Below are 12,802 nucleotides of genomic sequence, written 5' to 3' on the forward strand. Positions count from 1 at the left end.
AGAAAGAAAGAAAGAAAGAAAGAAAGAAAGACAGAAAGAAAGAAAGAAAGAAAGAAAGAAGGAAAGAAAGAAAGAAAGAAGGAAAGAAAGAAAGAAAGAAACAGAAAATGAGAGAAAGAGGCTGCGTTCCATGTACAGTGGACTTTGACCTTTGAGAGGAGTTTAAATCCAGAGGAATGAGAAGACAAATCCCAACCTATAAACAGGGTTCAAGACATTATCTATTTCATCAAGGTGAGGGTGGGGCGGTCCACCTATTCCAACAGAACAAAAACCATGGAAATACACCCTGTTGGGGAATTCAAGTTGTATTGAATGAAAGGGGAATGAAAGGTCTCCAGAGGTAGTGTAGTGAGCAGTAGGATTATCATCAGAGGTCTATGAATTCATAGGCACAAGTGTTACTTTAGAGGAAATGAAAAATATATGTGGCAAGCATATATTTTTGCCACATATAAATATATGTGGCAAATCCTTTCTTAAATATCACACACAGAACAGGGTCACCAGCTGTGCTCATCAAAACAGTGTATTTAGTGACCCATCATTTCCTTGTTCCATAAACTGACACATCTTTATTTGCTGCTCCAAAGAGCAAGAATATATTTTTACCACTGTATGTATTTAAGCAGTCTTCCAATTTTTGTATTTCCAAATGTCTTTTTAAAATATATTTTATTGATTATGCTATTACGGTTGTCCCATTTTCCCCTCTTCACTCCCCTCCACACTGCATACCCCCTCCCACCCACATTCCCCCCCTTTAGTTTATGTCGGTGGGTCGTACGTATAAGTTCTTTGGCTTCTACATTTCCTATACTATTCTTGCCCTCCCCCTGTATATTTTTTACCTACCATCTATGCTACTTATTCTCTGTACCTTTTCCCCCTCTCTCGCTTCCCACTCGCCTCTTGATAACCTTCCATGTAATCTCCATTTCTGTGGTTCTCTTCCTGTTCTAGTTATTTGCTTAGTTTGTTTTTGTTTTTGTTTTCAGTGCGGTTGTTAATAATTGTGAGTTTACTGTCATTTTTACTGTTCATATTTTTTATCTTCTTCTTATATAAATCCCTTTAATATTTCAAAAAATAAGGGCTTGGTGGTGATGAACTCCTTTAATTTGACCTTATCTGAGAAGCACTTTATCTGCCACTCCATTCTAAATGAAAGCTTTGCAGGATAGAACAATCTTGGATGTAGGTCCTTGCCTTTCATGACTTGGAATACTCCTTTCCAGCCCCTTCTTGTCTGTAATGTCTCTTTTGAGAAATCAGCTGACAGTCCTATGGGAACTCCTTAGTAGCTAAATATCTCCTTTTCTCTTGCTGCTTCTAGGATTCTCTCCTTCATTTTAATCTTGGGTAATGTAATTATGATGTGCCTTGGTGTGTTCCTCCTTGGGTCCAACTTCTTTGGGGCTCTCTGAGCTTCCTGGACTTCCTGGAAGTCTATTTCCTTTGCCAGATTGGGGAAGTTCTCCTTTATTATTCATTCAAATAAGTTTTCCACTTGTTGCTCTTCCTCTTCTCCTTCTGGTACCCCTATAATTTTGATGTTGGAATGTTAAAAAAGATGTCCTGGAGGTTCCTAAGCCTCTCTTCATTTTTTTGAATTCTTATTTCTTCATTCTTTTCTAGTTGGATATTTCTTTTTTCCTTCTACTCCAAATGGTTGATTTGAGTCCCAGTTTCCTTCCCATAGCTATTGGTTCCCTGTATATTTTCCTTTATTTCACTTAGCATAGCCTTCATTTTTTCATCTAATTTGTGACCAAAATCAACCAGTTCTGTGAGCATCCTGATCACCAGTGCTTTGAACTGTGCATCTGATAGGTTGGCTATCTCTTCGTCACTTAGTTGTATTTTTTTCTGGAGCTTTGCTCTATTTCGTTTGGGCCACTTTTTTTTTTTTTTTTTTTGTCTTGATGTGCCTGTTATGTCATGAGGGGTGGAGTCTTAGGTGTTCACCAAGGGCAACCCAGTCGCTGTGTTGTGACGCTGTATGTGGGGCAGGGGTCTGAGAGGGAACAATGGTGCTTGCTCAGCTCTCTGCCAGATTTCAGTCACTTTCCCCGCTTCCCACAAGCAAATTAGGCCCTTCTGGTGCTGATTCTTGGGTGGGTGGGTTTGTGTATGTTCTAGGACCCTGTGGGTCTCTCCAATGAACTCTCCTGTGAGGCTGGGAGTTTCTCCCAGCACCTCAGTCCCCACAGGTGTTTTCAATCAGTGATTTGAGGCTTTATTTCCCTGTGTTGGGGCCCTGAGTTGTGCAGTCCATCTGCTCCCCAGTTGTTTCTCCTGGTTTATCTGTGTGGGAATGTGGGACCTCCCAGTCCGCAAGCCACCACCTCACAGAGTCCACTTGCTGCTGACTTGCTGCAAGTCCTCTCTGACCCACTGCCTGGCTGCCCATCTCCACCCTTCCTACCAGTCTGGATGAATGTGGTTTCTTTAACTCCTTGATTGTCAGACTTCCATACAGTTCGATTTTCTGTTGGTTCTGGTTGTTTTTTGTTTTTAAATTGTTGTTGTCCTTCTTTTGGTTGTGCGAGGAGGCAGAGTATGTCTACCTATGCCTCCATCTTGGCTGGAAGTTGTATTTCCAAATATCTTAACACTGACCTCTCTAAGTTTTTTCAGTCTTTACATATCTGGTTAATATTCTCAGCAACTGATATGCTAATGGAATGCTTTTTGTTTAGAAAGAAACATGCATAAGTTCACCACTATCACCATAATAAGCATTTATTTGCTTGCTCATTTGTTTATTTATATTTCATCAAAGAAAGCCAGTGGTACTAATTCTATTGTTGGCAGTTGACACACTCCACATAAGTATTTATTAAATGCATACATTTCATGTTGTCCAAATAAAGCAGAAGGTTGAATCACCCCCACCCAAATCTGCTCTTTAAAAAAAAAATTTTATTATGTGAGAAAGTGGAGATGAAATCTGATTTTTAATTCATATTTTTCTCTCCTTTTACATAAATTGTAGTCTTTACCCTCTGAAAGTATTTAGTAAAGGAAATTATCAGGGCTCCCTCCAAGGAAAACTGAACAGCAGGTGCCATTTCCCTTCAGGGTCTCTGACCTTTTCCTTCAGAGCCATCTCCATTCAACCACCACCCCTCCCCCAGACACTTGTAGTATTTCAAGTTATTCTGGAGTAGGGTTTTTCATGGCAACATCTTTTTTTTATTATATTGTGGGGTGAGGCCAAGTCCCTGAAGACTTCTGGTAAAGTAAGCAGATGGCCTCTTCCACACAGTGTCATTTAAGGGTCCCAGATCAGACTTCCTCCTTAGAACTCTTTTATCCAGGTGACTTAAGCTCTGAACTCTTCTCTCTATTGTCTTTAACACACAAACTTTCTGAGAAATAAATCATTAAAATAGTTCTCAGAGAGATGTTACTGTATGTTTAAATATGTGTTAATAGACTTTCTCCTTCTATTGAAATTATAATTTTGTATGATTATAGTCCAGTACTTATTTAGTAAACATACCCTGGACATGATGAAAAGAAGACTCAAAATATGGTTAAATATTTTCTATTCTGTTGGAAGATGACATCTGGAGGTGATAAGGACCAGGCCAGAAATCATGATCTAGAATACCAGCATCCTGTACAGCACTGCTTAAAGTACAAGTAAACTGAGAGATCCATTTATAGGTTACCCTAACATCATAACAGCAGCCCTCCAACATTCTTGTTTGACAAAAAGATAAGAAATACAGAACTCCTAGTAAAATTGGTAAACAGAAGACCCTCCACACAGACAGATGCATAGGAGCAAGTGAATTCTTCCTTGGGAATAGTCACTAAGAGGCTTAGTGTTTATAAACACTAAGGATATTTGAAATTAGGGATACTTAAAGCCAAGAATCCATGGCCAGTTTGAGGCAAATATATTCAATATCCAAAGGTTAATGCTAAGAACTATTGTATTACAATAAAGTGTGAAAATAAAGAAGAGGTCAAGAAATCAAAAACTGAACAAGAGCTAGAATCTTTGCAGTAGTCTTTCTTAGTTTCTTCATAGAGATGAGCTAACCCATGGTGTGCAGGAAAGGGGAATGCCGCTACACCCAGCCCTCCAGTAGTGTTGGATCCACTGGGAGCAGTAGCCTGCAGGGCAAGACAGAGGAACTGGGAGAGGGGAGCTCTGTCCCACTGCACTGCACTGTATTTCTGGGAGAGCTTTTACAAACTCCAAATCAGCTCTAAAAAAGGAAAATAAAATTTTCTCTGCGAAGTTCTACAGTCTTGGTAGAAGTCTTAGGAGATGAAACCATAAGAATTCCTGGATGACTATGTTGAAGACCCTATGAACTTTTCACCTTAGGACATCTTCACATGTTCTTAAAAGGAACTTCAAGTAATGGAATTCTTCTATGTTTTATTTTTCATATTAATCAGAAATCTATGGACCCTGAAGTTCTTTTCGGGAACTTCATGTATCTGTCATACTTCTTAAACCACCACAATTTCTGCCAACAGAGATGTAGCATAAAAAAAGATAAATAATATTCTGCTTTTTGGTAAAACAGAAGAAAAGTTTGAGATAAAAATAAAATTGGATGGCTAATCTACCATTTATTCTCAAACTTCTCCCCTGCCTCTGTCACTGAGGGTTGGGGAAGGAGGTCATGTGACATAATTTTGGCCAATGACATGTCAGCTGGAGTCTGCTAAGACTTGTAGGAAATGTTTGGCTATCCTGTTTAAATCAATGGATAAGGTTGATGCTGTCCTTATTCCCCTTTTCCTGCCTTAAATGCAGATTTGGCACCTAAAAAAGAGGCAGCCATCTTGTCATGGAAAAGATCCAACGAATTACCAACATAGTCACTGAGCTGATGAACTAATGCTAGGCCACCTACCTGTGGGCTTCTTGCTATGTGAGGAGAGTAATCCACCACCTGCTAAAACCACAGTGAATTGGATTCTCTGTTACTCACAGCCAGCCTCATTTGTAGCTGATATGGGATGACTTTCATAGGTTTCACAAAAGGGAGATAGCTTTTTCCTGAGTTTCTTCCAATAGTAGCATTTAATTAAAAATCAAAATATTTCCTAACAATGAATATCAGTCTGGGAATGGGCTTATGTATGGCACATTAAGCTATCTGGCAGCCAGTGAGATTCAACCCAAAAGGAAAATAAACTCACCCAACTCATTTCTAAATTATTTAATTTATTGACAACACCAAATAGAATTATAAGTAATTCAGGGTTTTCAGAGTTTGATATATTAATTCTTTGACTGTGAATCTTACAAACATTTTATGCCAACCAATGGTATAAAAAATCTTATAATACATTCCTTATCTTTTTGCAGAACTAAGTTCTTAGATGGCTGCTGTTATGATGTTAGGCTAACCTAAAAATGGATCTCTCAGTTTACTTGTACTTCAGGCAGTGCTGTACAAGATGCTGTTATTATAGATTATAATTCCTATAACATAAAGATCCTTTGGGTCTGGCAAAACTACTTTCACTCAGATTGTAATAAAACTTTATAATCTGTTGACTCTACTTAAAAAGTCTCTACTATATTTCACAGAAGCCAAAATGCCTTGGTCTCAAGCAAAACACAGGATTAAGGTGATTTTCCAGTAATCTGGGGCAAAAGGTGGAAAATTTCCCTCCTCTAAGGTACATCCTAGAAGAGAACCAACAGGTCTTACACTCATGCTGTAAGGGACTCAATGCCCAGGGACATTGGAAGGATCCTAGAAGCTTGTTAGAAAAGCAATTTTGGGATGACTCAAGACTAATGAGTTCGGAGCTACATTTGAAGAAGATATTCAGGGATTTGGGTCCATGTGAAAGTTTGAGAAGCACCACTCTAGAGTTCCACAGACTTGTTTTTGTCAGACCATCTAGTAAAGGTAGAGAGTGACCCCTTTGCATCCAGGACAGGAGCTGATGGGCCATGGATTGGTCCATCCACAGATGGGGACAAATGGTGACAAGTGATGAAAAGAAAAGAAGAGAAAGAAGCCTGGGCTTGGGGCATAGGGATGGCCTCTCTCTCCCAACCCTGTAATGCTGCTGTTCTATATCACAGGGGCTGGCCTGATATAGAAGCATTCTATAAGGCAATACTTCTCAAGCTACGGCCTGTAGGCACATGTTTCCTAGGGGTCTAGTCTCTTTTTATTGTTGAATTTTACATTTGAATTTCAATGACAATCTTCAAAAAGAATTACCATTATCAGAATCACATGGGACTCTGAGTATATTCATGTAATTCTTGTACTTCCAATGAGGATGCTACACAGACAAAAAAAAGTCACAGGAATTTGAAAAGATGAAAGTGCTGAGTTAAATCAGTAATCCCATGATCAAAGTTTTACACTCAAAAGACCCTGGCTCTATTGCAATCAGTAAGTATTGATTTCTCTTATAAGCAGATCCCATCATTGTATGTACCAACTTGCAAAAATTAATTAGCAGCAAGCATACAGTGAAGCATTTTCTTGTTCCTTGTTTAAGTAGTAATTGGATTTGTCATCCATTTAACATATATTCCAGTGACATCATATCAACTTTATCTTCAAGAGAACAAAACAGTTTTACAGAGCTACTTTTAAATTTGACATTTATGAATTTCTCACTAACAGTTTTGCTTATGTATGAGATAAGCTTTTATGGAACTAAATATATCTTGAAAATGTTAATACTATCTTGAAAAGTATACTTATGTGAACAAGCATTAGTAGCAGTATTACCGAAGCCAAAACTGTACTATAGAAGTCACAAAAAAGAAACCAAAAGATATATAAAATCAGACATAAAGCTGCACTTGAAATTGAATTTCTGCAAAGTGGCATTCTTCATCACAGTAAAATTATTAATATCTTAGTTTTATAGCTTTATTTATATAGTCATGTTCCAAATAATGATGTTTTGATCAATAACAGATTGCATATATGATGGTGATCCCATAAGGTTATAATGAAGCTGAAAAATTTCTCTTGCCTAGATACATTGTAGCCATAATAACCTCATAGCACAATACATTACTCCTGGTTTGTGGTGACACTGGTATAAACAAACCTGCACTGCCAGTTACATAACAGTATAGCACATACTACATAATACTTGATAATGATGATAAAGAACTATGTTATTGGTTTATATATTTACTATACTATGCCTTTTATTGCTATTTTAGAGTGTACTCTTTCTACTTATTAAAAATGTTTGCTATAAAACACTTTGCCATGTTACTCTAGCAGCAGTCTCATACATTTCATGTATACCATGTCTCTTGATTGCATCATTTTGTCTTGCGCTTGATTTAATTTTTTATTGTTTTGTGCAGTAACATGCTGTATAGGCTTGTAGTCTCAGAGCAGAGACTACATTATATCATATAGCCTAGGTACATAGTAGGCTATTCCATCAAGGTTTGTGTAAGTGCGCTCTATGATGTTTGCACAATGACAAAATCACCTAATGATGCATTTTTTAAAGATTTTATTTATTTATTTTCAGAGAGAAGGGAAGGGAGGGAGAAAGGGAGAGAAACATCGATGTGTGAGAGAAACATCAATTGGTTGCCTCTTGCAAGCTCCCAGCTGGGGACTTGGCCTGCAACTCAGGTATGTGTTGTGACTGGGAATCAAACCAGTGACTTTTTGGTTTGCAGGCCAACATTCAGTCCACTGAGCCACACCATCCAGAGCATAATGCATTTCTTGAGAGTATCCCTGCCATTAAGTGGTGCATGATTGCATTTAATTAGTTAGTAAATTCATTTTGGCTTTGTATTTGTGTAATAACTATATACATAAGGAGCTTATATTTTATTTTATGACTTTACATGTTTAAGTATTATTATAATAAACATAATAATAAAAGCTTATGATAATAAAGATGCCCAATAAAGGTGTCCATTATTTAAATTTGAAAAACATTCCTGTAAAAAGGTCCTTTATCTGATTTTGCCCACTTTGGGCATGAGAATCTAGCCTGAAGAATCATGTAGGTTTTACTTAGCACACCTACCTACTTATAACATTCCTTGAAAGGGTTCTTTAAAGGGGCATTTTATTACAATAACAAAATAGGTGAACACACACTATAAAATAAGAAGTGTTAGTTCATTTACATGTGTGTTTCTTCCAGAAAGGATTTAGGTGGTTTTTAAATATAAATAAAACATTGCAAGATAAAAGGAAATTAAAATAGATGAGCAAAAGAAAATAAGAAAATAAGAGTACAAGCATCAGAGGTAACCTGAGTGCAGTTTGAACATAAATGCACACCCTGAGGTCCTAATATCACACACAGAATGGCTTGCTCCAATGTGACTCTCTTGATAGGATCTATATGAACCATCTTCTTCTTCTTCTTTTTTTAATCCTCACCCGATGATATGCTTATTGAACTTGAGAGAGAGAAAGAAATATCAATGTGAGAGAGAATCATGGATCTGATGCCTCTCATATGCACCCTGACCAGGGATCCAACCTGCAACCTAGGTATGTGCCCTAATCAGGAACCAAACCAGCAGTCTTTTGGGGTATGGGAGGACACTCCAACCATGAGCTACCCTGCCAAAGCTGAACCATGCCTGTCTTATTCATCCTAGCACCCTAACAAAGCCTGGTACATTGCAGGTATTTAATAAATTAATGAATGAATCAATGAATGAAAAAGGTGGATTACAACAGGAAGAGGGGAAACATTAAATTGCACAGTAAGATAGAAATATATCAACTCTTCAGCAGATGTATGTCTGAAATTGAGAGGGAAAATTTTTCTCATGGGTGACTGTAGGTATATATTTTTGAAGGCAGTTGACTTAGGTATAAATATATTTTAGAGATCAAATGCAAATAACTAGAAATAAAACTGATGATATAAATATATCACTTTTAAAGAGAGATCAATAACTAAATTTAAATGACTCTCCAAATATACCAATATTTATAACTAGTGAAATAAAATAAGAACAAAGAGTTATATATACTACATCCCAACTTTACCCCCATACTGACACTTGGGGAGCCCTATCATTAAGAAGATGCCATACAAGTTTACCTAATTTGGGCAAAGCAGTCATTGTTGTCAAGTGTGTTTGTGCTATGATAAACTTAGCTGGTGAGCAATGAATGGGTCATAGATTATATCACTGAGACACATTTCCTTCCCCCATACTTCCCTGCCCACCCTGTCACCTATCTCTTATCCCACAGACTTTAGCCACAAATACCTTCACCCAGAATGTGACTATGCACAGGATGGGAATTTATATTGCACCAATCCACCTATGAGATGGCTTAGCATGTCCCATATGGTCATGTGCTCAGTTACAAAGGACTTGCAGTACCCCTTTGCCATTCCATGAGGTTCTGCTGGGTCTGTTGATCACAGTAGTGGGCATTTCTGGGTTCAGGGACAGTCATAGGATAAAAGCATGCCTAATCAGTCTTTCCTTGGAATTGGATTATGGTTACTAGGAAAAAGAAGCTTGTTTTCTCTATGTGTTATCCTAATTTGGAATGCTGAGACTCAGAATTGTTGAAAGCCATCTCTGATGGTTAATTTTATGTGCCACTTGCCAGGATCATGGTGCCCAGACGTAAGGTCAAACATTATTCTAAAAGTTTTTGTAAGGGCATTTTGAGTGACCTTAACATCTAATAGGTAGACTTGAGTAAATCAGGTTGCCCCACTCACCATAATATGAGTAGGATTTGCCCAGTTAGTTGAAGGCCTAAATGGAAAAAGACTGACACTGCAGATTTTGGGTTACGGGGTGGTTTTTTTTCTTATTTTAAACAAAAGTTTTATTTAAATAAGATGTTAGATCTGAAGGGAAAACTATAGATTCATTTCTTTTTTATTTTTAACTTTTTTATTGTTGTTCAAGTATAGTTTTCTGCCCTTCCCCCATCCCCCCATACCACCCCAGTTTTCCCCTCCTCCTTCCCCTGTTTCTAGCCCCCCTTGTTATTGTCCATGTGTTCTTTATAATTGTACTTGTAAACCCTTCACCCTTTTCACCAGTTATCCTCTCCCCTCTCATCTCTGGTCACTGCTAGCCTGTTCTCAAATTCAATGTCTTTGGTTATATTTTGCTTGCTTGTTCATTTTGTTGATTAGGTTCCAGTTAAAGGTAAGATCATATGGTATTTGTCTTTCACCACCTGGCTTATTTCACTTAGCATAGTGCCCTCCAGTTCCATCCATGCTATTGCAAAGAGTAGGAGCTTCTTCTTTCTTTCTGTTGCGTAGAATTCCACTATGTAAATGTACCATCGTTTTTTGATCCATTCATTTACTGATGGGCACTTCAGTTGCTTCCAGCATTTGGCTATCATAAATTGTGTTCCTATGAACACTGGGGTGCATAGGTTCTTTTGGATTGGTGTTTCAGGGTTCTTAGGATATAATCCTAGCAGTGCAATTGCTGGCTCAAAAGGCAGATCCATTTTTAGTTTTCTGAGAAAAATTCCATACCGTTTTCCATAGTGGTTGTACCAGTCTGCAATCCCACCAACAGTGTACTAGGGTTCCCTTTTCTCCACAGCCTCTCCAACAGTTGTTTGTTTCTTTGTTTATGATGGCCATTCTCAATGGTGTGAAGTGGCATCTCATTGTGGTTTTAATTTGCATCTCTCTGATGGCTAGTTATGCTGAGCATCTTTTCATATGTCTCTGGACTCCTCTGCATGTCCTCCTTGGAGAAGTGTCTGTTCAAGTCCTTTGCCCATTTTTAAATTGGGTTGCTTGTCTTCTTAGAGTGGAGTCATGTGAGTTCTTCACATATTTTGGAGATCAAACTCTTGTCTGAGGTATCTTTGGCAGGTATGTTTTCTCATATTGTTGGTTCTCTTTTCATGTTAATGCTGTTTTCTTTAGCTGTGCAGGAGCTTTTTATTTTGATAAGTCCCATTTGTTTATTCTTTCCTTTATGTTCCTTGCTTTAGGGGATATATCAGTGAAGATTTTTCTGCATGGAATATCTGAGATTTTTCTGCCTATGTTTTGCTCTAGGACTTTTATAGTGTCATGACTTATATTTAAGTCTTTTATCCACCTTGAATTTATTTTTGTGTATGGTGTAAGTTGGTGATTGAGTTTCATTTTTTTGCATGTAGCTATCCAGCTCTCTCAACACCATTTATTGAAGAGGCTATTTTTACTCCATTTTATGCTGTTGCCCCCTCCATTGAATATTAATTGACCATAGAGACTTGGGTTTATTTCTGGGCTCTCTGTTCTGTTCCATTGGCCCATGTGTCTGTTCTTATGCCAGTACCAGGCTGTTCTGATTACAGTGGCCTTGTAATACAGTTGGATATCAGGTATTGTGATCTCTCCTACTTTACTCTTCTTTCTCAAAATTGCTGTGGCTACTAGGGTAGTTTATCATTCCATATAAATTTCTGAAATGTTTGCTCTGTATCTGTGAAATACGTCATGGGTACTTTAATAGGTATTGCATTGAATCTGTAAATTGACATTTTGATGATCAATGAACATGTTTGGTATATGTTTCCATTTGTTTGTGTTTTCCTTAATTTCTTTCTTCAGTGTTGTATAGTTTTCTGAGTACAGATCTTTTACCTCCTTCATTAGGTTTATTCTTAGGTATTTTATTTTTCTTGTTGCTATATCGATGGCATTTTTTTTCCTAATTTTTGTTTCTGATATTTCATTGCTCATATACAAAAATGCCTTTGATTTCTTAATATTGACTTTGTATCCCGCTGTTTTGCCAAATTCATGTATTAGGTCAAGCAGTTTTTTGGCCGAGTCTATAGGATTTTCTATGTACCCTATCATGTCATCTGCAAACAATGACAGTTTTTCTTCCTCCATTCCAATATGGATGCCATTTATTTCTTTGTCTTGTCTGATTGATGTGGCTAGGACTGCCAGTACTATGTTGAATAGAAGTGTGGAAAGCAGACAGCCTTGTCTTTTTCCTGATCTTAGTGGAAAAGTTTTTAGGTTTTGCCTATTGAATATGATATTGGCTGTAGGTCTCTCATTCATGGTCTTTATTATGTTGAGGAATGCTCCCTCTATTCCCACTTTGCTGAGTACTTTTATCATAAATGGTTGCTGCACCTTATGCTTTTTCTCCATTTATTGATCATGTGATTTTTGTCTTTGCTTTTGTTTATGTGGTGTATTATGTTTGTTGATTTGTGAATGTTGTACCATCCTTGCATCCCTGGGATGAACTCTACTTCATCATGGTGCATAATTTTTTTAATGTATTGCTGGATGGTATTTGCCAATATTTTGTTGAAGGTTTTAGCATCTATGTTCATCAGCGATATTGGCCTGAAGTTTTCTTTCTTTGTTGTGTCTTTATCTGGTTTTAGGATTAGGATGATACTGACTTCATAAAAAGAGTTTTGGACTCTCCCATCTTCTTGTATGTTTTGGAATAGTCTGTGAAAAATATGGGTTAGCTCTTCCTTAAATACTTTGTAGAATTCTACTGTGAAACTGTCTGGTCCAGGGCTTTGGTGTGCTGGGAGTTTTTTTATTAGTGCTTCTATTTTGTCAGTTATTAGTCTGTTCAGAATTTCTGCTTCTTCTTCATTCCATTTTGGAAGATTATATTTTTCTAGAAATTTGTCCATTTCACCTAGGTTTTCAAATTCCTTGTCATATAGTTCTTCGTAGTAATTTCTTACAATCCTTTGTATTTCTGTGGTTTCAGTTGTAATCTTTCCTCTTTCATTTCTGATTGTGTTTATATGGGTCTTCTCTCTTTTTTTCTTGATGAGTCTGCTTAAAGGCTTGTCAATTTTGTTTATCT

The sequence above is a fragment of the Phyllostomus discolor genome, chromosome 11, assembly GCF_004126475.2.
Source record: "Phyllostomus discolor isolate MPI-MPIP mPhyDis1 chromosome 11, mPhyDis1.pri.v3, whole genome shotgun sequence".
In the NCBI taxonomy this organism is placed as follows: domain Eukaryota; kingdom Metazoa; phylum Chordata; class Mammalia; order Chiroptera; family Phyllostomidae; genus Phyllostomus; species Phyllostomus discolor.